Raw genomic sequence first — 15439 nt, 5'->3', positions numbered from 1 at the left:
ATATAAAACCATATCTCAAAATTCAATAACTTCATTTCTTTCTTTCCCTTCTAAAAAAAATCACAAAAATAAACGCTGTTTTAAAGCATTCTAATTCAGGACACCCCTTAACATAGAATAAGATTGAAATGTTCTATTGTCTTTATTTAACTTTTTTAAAATACGGGATAGCTACTTGAGTGAAATTTTATCCATCATAGTATCAGCATGATTTTCTTCGAAATTGAATAGCTTCGTTGTGGAAAAAGACTTATATAGATCAGATAAACAAGGATTGGGTTAGATTACAGATGTTGCAAGTAAGAAGATGGAGAATTAATTAACTTCATGAAGGATCTTCTACAGGTTGGATGAAGAAGGTTTGCGCTAGTTAAGTTCGATATAATGAAAATTCGATATTTTCATGTTAGACGGCAACGTTCCTTGTCTCATTTGCATATCAACTATTTCTATCGTAATATCTTTTTCTTTGTTTGTTTGTTTAACTCGGAAAGGAATCTAATTTTTATATATTCGTTTTTTTATGTATGTATATACGTAACACTCTTCTATTTTAATTTTTCCCGAGACTTTTTGTCGTGTTAAGCGCGATATTATAATTTACCGGTTAGTACACCGTCGTTAAAAATTCAGCCTTACTGAGAATCGTCGAGATGCTTAGAATAAATTCAAATTACGCTTCCTTGCCACACCAATTACCGTGAAATGAACTCAAATTACGTACATTACGTTAAAAATCTCGACATACGAAGTACAAAACAATTTTGTTTCTATTCTCTACTATAGTTAGGAGCGAGAGTAATATTTCTAGTACGCAGAAGAAATATTTTTTCTTCATAAATACTTTTTTCTTCGTAAAAGTTAAATCACGATGAACAAAGTTAAATCTACGTTACCGTAAATCAAACATTTTCACCATATAAGTTTACTATGAATCACGGTGGACACGATCCCTACTTTTACGAGTTTGCCACGTGCCCTAGCTCTTGTTAAATATACGTCACGGACGTATGAGTATAATATATGTGCTTGCACCCTCGTCTCCCTACTATGTATTATTTTCACTTCCTTTTTCATTTTTCTACCCCGACAAACATTTTCTTCGATAAACATTTGATCCGCCTATGAGACGAGTACACACTGGGGATATTCACGACAAAAATTCATATTTTCCTGGACATGTAATGTAAGAATTTGTTTTATCTTCTACGAATTATAAAAGGCACTATTCTTTTACTTTTTCTATTCTCTGTTCTCTTTTGCTCGTATTTTTCCATATTATTATTTTTTGGTATATGATTGAGGATACAAGCAGTAGATACGTATGTATGTAATATCAAAAAAAGGGGAGGTAAATTTAAGGTATAAACTAAGAATCGTGAGAGTGCTGGGGAAGAGAGAAAAAGAGAGAGAGAGTGTAAGTAAGAGTGTATGCTTGGTGACGTTAAAGCTAAATTAGTAAAGGAGTGAGAGAAGGGTGCGAGGGTCGAGGGTCAGCATTTTTTGACCTGGGAAGACAGAAGTTGTGAGCCGAGTGTTAGAATAAGAACATACTGTAGTCAGTTTTTGCATTGGGTATTGCTTGTTAAAATAAAACTAAACTTCACTTCAAATAGAACATCCTTTCTTGTCCTTACTCTAGACTATTTAGATACTACATGTATTTAGTGTTTCTCGACGTAAAAAAGCAATCCATTCTTTCAGAGTATTCAGGATTTTCGTTACATTTGGTTGTAGAGATGTAATTTAGGAAATGTTGATATCTTGGAAACCACCGTGAACGACTTAAGGAAAGAAACGAAGAAGAGAAAATTATACGTATTTAAAATCTGAAGCATAACAATGTACAGAAACTTCTACAGTTCAGTATCTCACCATAAGATACTTTATATTTTAATATCAAAAGCTCGCCAATCAATCATCCTAATCTACCAATCATCCAATATACGACACGGATAATCCTCTGACGATTAACAATGAAATCCTCCTTATCGTCACTGCTTCCACTACGTACAATTCATATGAACAAATTCGCGACGAATACTTCGATTAACGTATTGTAAAACATATTCATTACGCTATTACAAAATCTTCAATACCAAAATGGAATCTTTTTTATTGTCACTACTGTTATCACCGTACAATCCGCAATCGACACAGTTCAGCTCAGAAACTACAAATTTCACCAGCTAAACAATCGTTCCGGTGCTCGTCGACTCGATATAGTCGAAAGAAAGAAACTCAGAACCAAACAGGTCGGATAGTTTCGTTGGTCGAAACGATCTTTGAAACGATTCTCTCGACTCGCGGCCCAACGAAAAACCGAGGAAGGCACTTACCCCTAAAATGGCCCGATCCTCGAGAACTCATCCGTTCTCCATTGGCTGGCGCGATGCGTCCCAGCCACGTTATCAAGCTGTTCGCCATTCGACGACCCGTCGTAAATGGGGTCAATGGCGACTGTTAAACCCGCAACTCGCATCCGGCGGTCGCCGTTATCCACGGATATCTCGAATCGAGACGCGGATCGAGAATGCACGGAAACTTTGCATTTCGTTGCACAAAACAATCGTAGAAATTGTTCCTTGACGACGATCGAGATTGCCCGCTGATTTCGTTACGAGCTTAGGGTTTCCGTGATACGATTCGAAGAAAATGCCTGACCGATAGATCACGCGACATTCTTAATCGTTTCAACGATGTTTTACGATGTTTTTACTTCCGCGAATCTATTCGCGTCGGCAACCAAGGAAATGGCTACGGCCGATCGTAAATGTTTATATCAGCCTAACTAAACGATGTTATTCGTGCTTGCTGAATAGTTTCTTCGATGTCTTTATAGGGCTGGCTGCTGTAGTTTACCGGTAATTGCTATTCTAATCGATATCGGGCAGTTTTCGCGTTGAAAGAGATTCGGGTTCGGGTTCGATTGGCCGTTTGGTGAAACGGGCGAACGTTTCAGGCAAGAAAAACACTGATCTTGGAAACAAAACTAAGAAGGGGATGGTGAATTGTGTCCCGAGGCCTGAACCGTGTCTCACTTAATTCTTCTTACCTAGCGAGTTTCTCTTTTTTAAGAGGATATTTGTAATTCGATGAGTCAGATTGCGTGGAAAATAAAAATCTTGTAGGTATCGTATTCATTGTATAGTATATCTTTGATCTGTTGGCATAAATTATACAATGATGATAATAACAATAATCAGTAATAATCAACTGGACAGTTATATTATATAGATTCGCCTATGCAATCACAATGTTAAATATGTTTTAATAAATGATCAATTAATTGAACAAGATATAGATGGAATATGTTCGTCTTTGATAAAACTGGTTCTGATCTCAGAACGCTATCTCTTTTTTACCAAAATGCCAGAAAAGACGTATTTCTGTGATTAATAATTAACGAAAGAGAATCTTTTCCCACAATTCGAAAAATATTCGATCCTCGAAGACTTAACCACAAAATGTAAATGTGTGGTCAAAGTTGAAGCTTGACAATTGGTAGTTAGATTGTCGTGAGAACTCGAAGAAACGCACAGTTACCTTCCCGTGGATTATAAGCTTTTTCATCTTGATAAAGAAATATCGAGGGTATATATTTATGAAAATAAAATCTGTACACATATTTATGTATATCATCACTGACAAAAATAATACAATTGTCTCCAAATACGCATAAACGTACACATATTTCTTTATCATAGTTCCTCCGTTTTCTTGTCCCAAAAACAACTTTCAACTTCAAAAACATCTTTCATTTCAACGTATCTTCAAATCTCTGTACCATGTCATAGTAGGTAAATGTATACGTGTTCGATCTCTCGCTAAATCCTGAACTCCAATTCCACCTTTAACCTCGAGTCTCAATCATCATCGCACCTTCTTCATCCTTTCATCGCCCGCAATACTAATTGCGGTCATGGACATCGAAGAGTCCTATTAGATTTTCTTACGGAGCACCTGCGAATAGATTCGAATCTTCTCCGAAATAACGCTGGTCTAACGAAGAACCGGCAGAAATCCAATTCCCCTAAAAACCAATGTCGTTAATAGCGAAATTTGAAGCTCGATAATGCGACGGTCACCGCGTTATCTTAACTTAAGGAAGACCCGTCGGCGAAAATGATAGTGCGGCGAATCGATAAACTGCGGTCAAACTTTATAGATAGTCGTATTTCGACCAGCAAAAATATTTTTGCTCCGCCACGGTAACTGAAGCCCAAAGTAGATCGGACCGCGGGAAAATTTATAGCACCATAAAAAAATCTGCATCGGTCTGCGCCGATTTCGATAGGCCGATACAACTTATAAATCTACGTCTGCAGAAATTCGTTAATCTATCGCTCTCTTTTTTTTTTTATCCAATCTCGAACGTGATAGATATAAAGTCTGTATGTTCGTGGTAACGCGCTGTTCGGAACAGTTAATTAAACCTTACGAGCAGATGGTTCAACGATTCATCTAGTGATCTATTAATACTTGTATCTTTATATTTCTCGATTGGGTTAGGTTTTTATAGAAAATTTGCTGCTTCCATAAAGTTTGTATTATTTCTGAACTGAGAAAGGAAATATTTATTCTGACACTTCAATTTTTTCATTTCGTGTTTTATAATGCATAATACGATTCATATATTGTATAACGTGAATTACGATGTTGTTATCATAATAAATTATTACAAAATAACTTACTGGGCTGTACTCGTCATTCATTATCTGTAATAATTTTTCATGAGCCTTTTATACGATGTACCAACAGCCGTCATTCTATCACTGATTATCCTTATTTAAGTCTAGATAATAGGTAGATTAAAAAGGATTAATGACAATTGTAACGTTTCTTACAGAAATATTGTTCAAGTTATCCTTAAAATAAATCGTTTTCTTTTGTATAGCATAATGTGCGCCTAGCTTTTTCAAGTATCTTCCTTAGTCTGTTCCTTGCATTCACTAATTAGCTATACTTTAGTATAGTTTTTCTATTTCTCGCGCTTTATTACTTATCAACGAAATATCAGGCGAAATTTTCAAACGGGAATTCTCATTTACCTCGTATGAAGTCGTCCATGCAATTAAAGTCACGCTCTACTTAACCTTCACCTTAAAACGTTTGCATTTCTAAAATCGAGCCATTCATCTGCGAGCCGCCCTTCTGCTGCTCGATTTCCATCAAAACGCATTGAGATTTAATTAAAACTGACGATGGCCTCTCGATCGACTGCCAAAATCCCACTAAACGTTCCTCATGCGCGAAAGAAGAAAAGAGCACGGAGGAATAAATTTTTTTTAATGCAAATTTAATTGGGGCGAAATCTTGGAGTAGGTTGGCGGGATTTCTTGTAGCCGTGCGAATAGCGAACGTAGGGTAACATACCCGAAACCTGGTGTCCCGGGCGAGGCCAGCGTCGCCCTGGTTCCTGGGGCCAGAACTTTCCCTTTAATTGGACGGGCGCTCGAGGGAGATAAAAAACCGCGAACAAAGGAGGTCGATCAGGTTTTCTTCCCCGCCGCCAGAAACCTCCACGAAGAGGGAACTACTGTGTAGTCGCAGAAGAGGAAGAGGATAGAGAGAGGAAAAAAAGAATGGGCGATTCGACGACGAGAGGAGTAAGACGCGGACAAAGAAGAACGAGGAATCGGAGAATGTTGAAAAGAAAAGGCAGAAAAGGCGGTTGAGAGTGGGTGGAATGACATAGTAAGCCAGACATTTTCCACTCAATCTGTCAGGCAATCGTTTCGAACCGGCGAACTTGGACCTTTGTATTCGGTGGCGGACGATTTCGATGGGAAACGTAAAACGAAACAATGGCTCGGGAGAGAAAACACGGGACCGCGCGCAAAGGATTTTGGTCCGGTCGGTTGGTCAGCATGGCCAATGGATCGAAATGATATGCACGGGGCCGTACGAGGCTGAAAAGAATAACGAGGCCAGCGTAGCAGCAGGTTCTCAACGGTGTTCGTGCCAAAACGGAACAATCGTCCTAGATCCATCGTTGCGAACAATGGAGGCGACGATTTATCGAAGCCACCGGATCCTCTAACGGTTCCTGACGTCAAAACCTGCCGTGGATCGATTTACGCGCACTTTATGCGCTTGATGTACAACGAAGCTCTGGCGTGTACACTCAATGGAGCGAGCTGCCGTGATTCAGTGCTGGAAGACGACGCGCTAGCTTGACACGCGGAACTGTCGCTACAGGTGCGATTTAAGGAATACGCCAAGATTTATGATACGCGCGAAGAATGATTTAAAAACCTTTGAATCCTTATAAAACCTTCGTAAAAAGTCCAACCCATGAGCGCTAATATCGTGTTTCAATGAACGCGATAGAGTCCGACGATGATTTTATAAAATTTTGTTTAACGACGATAGATAAGATTGTTCGGATATCCATCAACAAGAAACGACGAAGCCTCAGAAACCGACAAAAGCATCGAAAAGTACATACATCACGCGAATTCGTCACGAGCCATTTACCTACGCGTCACGCGAAAATGGCTGAACATGTTCGGTGTGCAAGAGCGTTCGTAAGTACAAGCAAATTCGCTCGTCTGTCCCATCTCTGCTTTTATCGTTCTGGCAAATGATGTCGGTGTAATGGAGAGAAACGGTACGGATGAAAAGTCGACGAGCGGCAAGGGCTCCCTTTAATTGCTTCGCTCGCACGCAGCAACAAACACATGGGTTTGTTGGCCGCCATTATTTGGTATTCAGAAGATACGTCGCGGTCGTGATTTAAAGCTAGCGCGCGGGCACAATGCGTGGCGACATTAACGTTATAAAAGCTCTAAAGAGGACGAACCTGGAAAACCGTAGCGCGTTAAGTAACACGGATTTCCGTAACAACGCCGTGCTAACGAACGAAGCTAAAAGCCAACCGTGAAGTGTCAGCGGTTCATATTTTGAACCTGTTTTACTGAACGAGTACAGTAGCCTATAACGGTGTTAAGGGCGCAAGTATAAATCTTCATTGAGGCTAGTCACGATTTTTCGAATTCGCGTTCAATACAGCGATTATAAATTCAATGTGGTTGTTCGTTACTAAAGTCTAGTCTATGTATTAAAATAATAATCGATTTGCTATGATCATTCGCGATTCTCATTTTTCTGAAGTTAATATCATCGAACGAAGACAATAGCGTGTCATATCCTACTGTATGTTGTGGAAGCGATAGTGGGTTCTGAGCGCGAGATACAAGCTAATAAGACGAGATATTCGCGAGAATTGTGTCTCGAGCGCGACATTATACGTCACCAACACCTGACCATTTTGGAACGATTTGTCGTGTTGCTTCTGAGACGGATGCACATTTATGATGAAACCTGGTTCTGTTTGTCAAGTAACGCGTCTAAAATTTTCATCCGTGAATTTGTATCTTTCATTCACGCTATAATCGGACCAAAAAAACGTATTCCAGGATCTACCTCCGTTTTGAACTTTTAACCTGAACCATTTAAACTTGAGAAAGATTCAAGCCAAGACTTTTCGTCTCTTCTTTTCACTTCCATCATTCCATCGACGCTAAAGTTATTCAAATTTCACTCGACATTTCGTCGATTTATGATAAAATTGTTAGCCATTCATTGGTAGCGTTAATCAACCGAAAGTCGATCTTCATCTCGTAACCAGTGTGGAAAAGCGTTAAATGCCGTAGAAAGCAAAGGAACCTATCGCTTACAGATTTATGGCAGTTTAACGACGCGTGTACGTTGTACACTGTACATTGAACATGGGATAATGAAACGAAAATCTCGGCGGCGAGGAAGACCACTGTCGCATAATTGGCATAGACCGAGTGTTTCTCTTCAATTTATCGTGCCGTCTCGTCGGCTAATCGGCACGTTTAATCAAAGTGACTTTTCAGGCACGTAGTCACGTAGACAAACAAACCCTTATTTCTCTAGTGGTAATTCGATGAGAACAAAAAAGAGAAGAGCGAACGAGCCGCGTCGCCGCGGATGATACTTGCAGATACTTGAGATCCTCATTGCCAAGCACTAACAGCCCAATCGATTCTATGCTGCCATTTTCAACATTTTAAATATCATTTTTTCGCATTGTAGTTTCCTATTGAACAATATATTTTCATCTCCCTTATGTTTTAATAACTTTTATTTTATATAGCTCACTGAAATATTTCATGAAAAGTATTATATGAACGTGAAATATGATAAAATTGAAATCGTCAGCATACTATGTAACTAAATACGAGTTACTAAATACCCTGCTATAAAATGCAATTAGACATCTGAATAACGAATGTTGCGTATTAAAAAATTACAATAATATCCAAATCCCAACAATCCTACGTGTCAGGCGTATTGATTCTATATATATATCGATACATTCAGTGATATTTTGCAATTTTTTGTAATATTTTAATTCTATCAGAATTAAATTGCCTCTCTTATTTCTTTGCAAATATTTCTACGCGTACAGCAAACAAAATTCGAAACATTCCTGCAGAGAAGAATGCGTTTGCATAAAAATCCTGTCAATTTATGCACGGAACAGAAACAAATATTTCACCGTCAGAATGCATTCGATCAAACAATACCGATCGTTCCAAACATTTATCCTTACAGCTACTAAATTATCCAATTCTGATATTAAATCAGAGAGCAATATCCCTCAGGGCCTGGACACAGTCACTTCTACAGCAGAAAAATTCGATCAGTCATCGATTCCTCTTTCTGAACAAACTGTACGCTATTATTTCGAAAACAAACTCGCGCGTTTTTGATCGATGCCCGCGACCTGCCCCAATACCAAAGGCTGGATTATTTATTACATCGCGTCGAAAAATACACGAAATGTCTATAAACATCAGTCACGCGTGTCGAAGATTTACCACTGGTTTGTTCAACGTTTATGGTACGGAGGAATCGCATCGAATTGCTCAACTTTCGACGTTTCGAAATTGTTCGTCACTGCAACAACTTTCCATTTATAGGACGAGTGCCATGTCGTTTACTGCAAATCATATGGAATACGTTTTATATTTATTCGTGACGCGATACGACGAGTTTCGTATCGCCGAAAAATTCAGCTTGATAGTTTCGATCGTATCATACTTGTTTGTAAATTTTTAATATGATCAATCTTCGTAGCCATTTGGAGAGAATTCGGCGGAATATGGCGGATCAATTAAATTAATTTCCAAATACAATTTAAATTTATCTTTCCATAAATTCGCTTTTCTCATTATTAGTTTTTACAACCGTGAGCACGTTCGCCGTTCATTTCGCACGGTATAGAAGCACTCTGCTCAATTCCACGATACATTTAAATATCGTAGGTATCGATATCGATAGCAATTTTCAAACGCGAACATTTTCGAAGTAAAATTTTACCTTTCGCGTTAAGAATTTCACGTACAGTTCGAAAAAAAGGTTCCTCTCATAATTGGAAACCATATTGTGACATCATAAGGAATAGAACAAGGAGAAAAGTTATGAAAAACTAGGAGATAGGATAAATTTTCGTTTCGATAAACTTCTATATCTGAGAGAACAGCTGTCTTATTTAATTAAACCGACAACGTAGCTACTGTCGGTGCTTCACCTGTTCATCGTGAATCGCCAGACGATATTATGAATTAAATTCTAGGCCAGTTTATACGGACTTACTGAATTTCTGGCTCGTTTCATCAGCTAATTGAATAATATTTTTGGCTCTCTGCCTTTTTCCTCCTTTTTCAACGTCCTCTCTTCGCCATTCTGCATTGACGTATGCATCGAACAAATGCCACGGTTTAGTCGGTTTTCGCTTCCACGTCGATAAAGCATGCCACTGAGGTCTATCCTAGATTATGTAAAAGCAATATGAAAATTTTTACTAATATTTTTCCTCCGGGTAAACGCTATTGTAACGAAATGTTGTATGTAGAACGATATTTATCGTGCAGTATACGTTTTTCATTGTTTGCTATCAATAACGTATTATAACCCGAATAACGTTTTTTTTGAGCTGTAATCGCAAAAGAAAAAAAGGAGAAAGAACAATAGAGGCAACTGCTTATATTCCAAAATTGAAATTAATCTTTTTATGCACAATTTAGCTCGATCAATAATAAAAGTAAAGTAGGCGAGCAGCCGATTAAGAATGTCTCTTAAACCATCCCTCTGTCTCAGCAAACTTACTAAAAATCATCTATCGATATTACATCGAGGTACTGATCTGAATTCTAAACGATCGAAAAATCCATTATTTCATAATTATATCTCTTATTAATTAATATTCACTAGCATGTTAAGTGACAAATGAAATTTTTACTTATCAAAAAGACGAGATATTAATCTGTGTAGTAGCAAGAAACGTAACAAATAATTAACATTTATTTTTGGTATGCGCTCGCAAATATCTATCGAAAGAAGAATTTCTAATTTGTGAACGCAAAAACAATGAAACCACTTCATCGTTATCGAAAAATACTTGGTCGTTCTCGTTCAAGTATTTTCAACGGCCTGCTGGAAATAGCAGTTAACCAACATTTCAGTAAATTTGTACGATCGACATCGTGGCGAATTTTCTTATCGTGTAGCCGCGAGCAGCCTAGAAACTGGCGGTAATACAATGCAGATTACGGTGCACTTTCAGCCTAACACGGCGACCGTGCAAGAATCTTGGCGCGAATCCCATTGAAATTATTTTCCAGAGGAGTTAACGGGTCGCGACGTCGCTGGAATCTGATGCACCGTGCCGTGTACTCTACTCTTGATAATGAAACAATTTTCCATTGGCCGTAAAAACCGATGATGGTAGACTGCGCCCAGTTTTCGAAGCAGCTGCGAGCCATGCTCCTTCGAATGGTTCTTCGTTCGAGTTAATAGGCGAATTAAGTCGGCCAATGCCGGTTCAGGACTTTCTTACGTGATCAAGCAAATTCATCGAGGAACGTGATATTCGAACGGTGTTTGTTCCAATTGAAGAAAACGTAACAAAACACGTTGTCCAATCGAACGAAGCGAAGATAAAATAATCAGACAAAATTCTTGTCCAATCTTTTGAAGACTTAACGATAACGTTAGCAGTCGCTCGCAAAGGACACGAGATATCGTCAATTTATGACAATTGCCACTGAAACGCAGAAATAAACTGCGAAATAAACTGCGGATTTTCCGTTAAAATTGCAGAAAGTGATAAATTCTATTAGAAATAAATGCTATGATAAATTGCACAGACGAGGCTAAAGTGAGATACGGTTAAAATGCTTGTAGAAAAACCTAAAACTCAGAAATAGCAAGGAAATCACGTTCGTCTTCTAAACCTGGCTTAAAACTAACGATTGCCAACGCCTTAAGACGCCTCTTCTTCCGCGTCCTGTCATCTGCGGAACCCAATTGGGAAACAGGCAAGGTATACCTCTAGTCGAGCCGCTTCATCCCCCATCGCTTCGTCATACCATGCCCACGGGGCTTCGTTCAATTTGCCACCATCCTCTCTCTTCCTTTCTCTCGTCTTTCCTCTATCCTCGATTCGATTCGATACGAATCTCTCTTTCCTTGTTTTTTCCTTATTGGCTACCCTTTCTCGCCTGCTCCGGGCGACCGTTCCTTTCGCCTCGCTCTTCCGCTTAACGAGTGCAAGTTAATGCTCCCAGCGGTTTCCGTGGAGATATCGAAATCACCGGCTAGAGAAGACTGGCTCCCTCTGGTGTCTCTTAAGAGTCCACTTCTCGATAACCACCCCGTGGAGGAAGTTGAGAGTGCGCCGCGTCCACTGCCTCGCCAAGGGGATTCATAAAATTCACGGGGCGGAGGTTGGACGGGAAGAAATCGCGTTCAGATAAGTTGCGGATAACGCGTGGAAAATGCCGATGGTGATAATGGTGGTAGTAGCCGTGACTGATCAACCGGAAGTGTTCCGAGTAAGATTACTCCAGACAAGATCGCCGCGTCCTTTCGTTATCGAACTTCATTTGGCAGCGAGTTGCCAGCCGCTTTAAACTTTCTGGGTCACCGTGCAATTTTTTAGCGGGACTGCAGCGGTGAGAATGCGCGTTGATGACGAGCAGCAGGAAACCGAGCAAATAATTATTCTAAATTGAGGACGACGATTGTAACGATGGAGAAACGATGCGGAAGATGCGCGTGCGGGTCAGGGCGCGTGACGTTGCCTGGATATTTGGCTACGCGCGGCAAGAATGTGTGTTGCCCGTGTGAAGATTGTTAAGAGATTTTAAGAGACGCGTCCAAATAAGATGGGAGATCCGCGTGAATCGTTGAAGAATTGAAAGAGTCATTCTTGAATAAAAGAGTTTCAAAGACCGCGTACGCCAGTAGCGAGTATAATACTTGGAAAATAGTACGAGCCACGTTGAAGTTATTTCTTTATCGTAGGTTAGCAACGATAACGCGACGGGACAGAAATGGGAAGAATTTTCAGAAAGTTACAAATTATTTGTCGTTCTATCTCTATTTTGTTAAATGTAGTTTCGTTTATTTCATTTTATATTCAACGAGTGAAAATCTACCCGTAGTCCAACATTCCTGCAAAATAACAACGCTGTTTATCCTCGTTGAGGATCAATCGAATAAGGCGAGTGAAAGGTGGTAAATAAATATGCATCTTCTAAAATTACATCTTTTAAAGGTCTTTTGAAACGCTAGAAGTAGCTGCTCGGTTGTTTCTCTAGCGATCAACAGACTTGACCGGCCAGCTTTAGCCGAGACATTATTTTAACGACGATGTTACGAACGTTGCTTAAATATTGGCGCAAGTGACTCTTAGGAATCAGTATGAGTCGGTTCGTTCGCTATGGTTGCCGTAAATTGCTAATTTGACGATACGCGAGCAACTTCGATATAGAAACTTCCAAATAATTTAGCGAGTTGGCTCGCTGTTGGTGGAGCGGCGTAGGTCAACGTGCCAACGATTTCTGAAAACAAAATAGACAATCTCCGCTTTACAGGTGATAGCTTCTATTCTGAAATGTCCAATCTATGGAAGATTGAACGATAAAATCATTTTAAAATCGTTCCTCCTTGTTTCTCTGCAGATGTCTTTTTACATCTAACTCGGTACATTTTCGTAACATTTTTCTTGTCCGATGCAACTAATAGATTAAATCACTTGGAAGGAATTAATTGTAAATATTGCAAGTCAAAAGAAGCTGTTCGTATCTTTGCAAATGAACTCGTGTAACTAACAGCCCTGCTGTTCTCCTAGGGTTTGTATGACCCAAAATTGATGTTATATATCTCTTTACTATTAAAATATAGACAGTTTTTAATTAGCTTTAATATTTAATACGATTCTACGTTTTATTCCACGTTGTTTACAAATATTGAAAAGATGCAAATGCGAGGCGAAAGTTGGGACAACAGCGGGGGTAGAGACGTGAATATTTCACCGCCAAAAGTTCACAACATTCGAATATATAATTTAAATGGCAACCAATTCGTATTTAAACGATAATAACATAAGACACGAATTTCGAAGATATCATATCATAATTTCGTAATCGTGTCGTGTTTCTCGTCATTATGTTGTACCGAAAGTTTAAATATAAAACTTGGAATGTTCGATAGCCGAAGTATTTTTTAAAAAATATAATTCGTCCGAAAAGTTTCTTTCGTTTCATAAGATATTAATAGATGAACAACAATTTCTGTTTTATATTATTTTATTGATCCAGGTGTGATCCATTTCGTTCTATTTCTATTATTATATTCGTGTATAATTCAATAAACTAATATAAAACGCAAAACAAAAATATTATTTCCTTATAAAACGAAAGAAACATTTCCTACAACCTAACAATAACTTTTACTACTTTTAGGCGTTTTTAAATAACTCTAACCTTATTAATATTAAACCACGGCACTCTACTACAGAACATTTCTTTTTTACAATCAAACGTGTTCTCTTTTCTTCTAGATGTGTCCCGTCTCCTAACGAAACTACCAACAGGAAAGAGTCACTTTGTCCACCGGGCAAACGAGACACGAAAGAGAAAAGAGATTCGGGATAAAAGCGAAAAATAGAATCCTTGAGAGAAGGTTTTCCCACTCGACTCTATTAAATTAATAGCATTAATCCTTTGCGCTGGAAATATCGACCGGGTCGACGCGTTTGTTCGCTCGGTTCTCTCTACCTGGCAACTCGACTCGTTCCGGCATTGTTTGCGCACACGCTCCAGCTCGCCTTATCTGTATGTTGATTGCGTAAATTAATTTCCCTGGTAAAACGGCCGAGCGAAATAAGGGGTTACGGAACGAGGTAATTTCTGGGCGACGGCCACCTTGCTGAAACACTGCATTTGCTCGGCGCGTCCCGTTGCCCTGGCGATCGAGCGTTTCGAGATTTTCCACGTCACAGTTTTGGACAGCTACGGATATTGAATTAAACTGGCCTTGCAACAGAGACAGAATATATTCCGCTACTTTGCCATGACAATGTCAAAGACGCGAAGGATCAAGGATTTCAGAGAAACTAATATTTTGTAGGAAATTGAAAATTTTAATTAAAACGTTAAGGGACGTTAGAAGAGAATCGTATTGCGTCGAGTAATTATTTCTCAGATAGAATCAAAGCACTAGAGTTGGAAATTAGACGCGTTTAATGACACGTTGCGATGTAATCTGTAGTTCTTAGTTTATGGTTAACGAATCTTTTCATTTTCAGAGAAATTCATTATCGATATTATCAAGAAATTTAAAGCTAAACATCGCGTAATTACATTATCGAACTGTTTACTTGCTTGATGCTTCCCTTAAAAATATCCTGTTTTTATGTTAGAAATTTTCCATCATTTAATAAGTAATTCCGTCAGTTATAATTATTCTGTCATTTTAGCCCGTCCTCTTTTTATTTCTTCCTGTTACATGCTTCAGAAAATGATTTCATTCGAAGAACAAGACGTTAATCGAAATGTGTACCAAGGATCGCCACAGGAGATTTAAAAATGAAACTGACGTTGCTCGCAAAATAATTTCTAATTTCTTAGTTAAAAGACAAGCAGCTGTATCCATTTCGTCCGAATTTCTCGAAATTTGAAGACGTAGGACTCGGCCGTGGAGATTCTTTGATAGCGAAACGCGATACAGTACACGCGCAATTTCCAGAAAGCTTCCCTCTTTCGTCGCGTTCGCTTTAATTCCGTCGGAATTGGTGGAAAAATTACTAGCTGGAATTGGTAGAATTAACGCGAACGAGACGCGAGAACTTTCTAATTGTAATCTCGTATGCTCTCCAAGGACGAAACGAAAATGCGTTTGGCCAGGCTTACGTGTTCTAGAGAATGGCAAATTGAAGCTGGCACGGTTTTGCCCACCTTTGAGGAAAATATTGAAATATCCCGAGCCAACGTTGCGAAACTATTGCGTGCCAGATGTACACGATTGAAATATTGATGCCAATCTTCCTGAACCGCTTTTCCCTTGCGCCGTCACGAAGACAAGTCTTCGTTGCCCGGTGCACATCTCGCAACAA

Source organism: Bombus impatiens, unplaced genomic scaffold (genome assembly GCF_000188095.3).
Source record: "Bombus impatiens unplaced genomic scaffold, BIMP_2.2 scf_0037, whole genome shotgun sequence".
Lineage (NCBI taxonomy): Eukaryota > Metazoa > Arthropoda > Insecta > Hymenoptera > Apidae > Bombus > Bombus impatiens.
The sequence above is the reverse complement of the archived record's forward strand: the minus strand, read 5'-3'. Positions refer to the sequence as shown.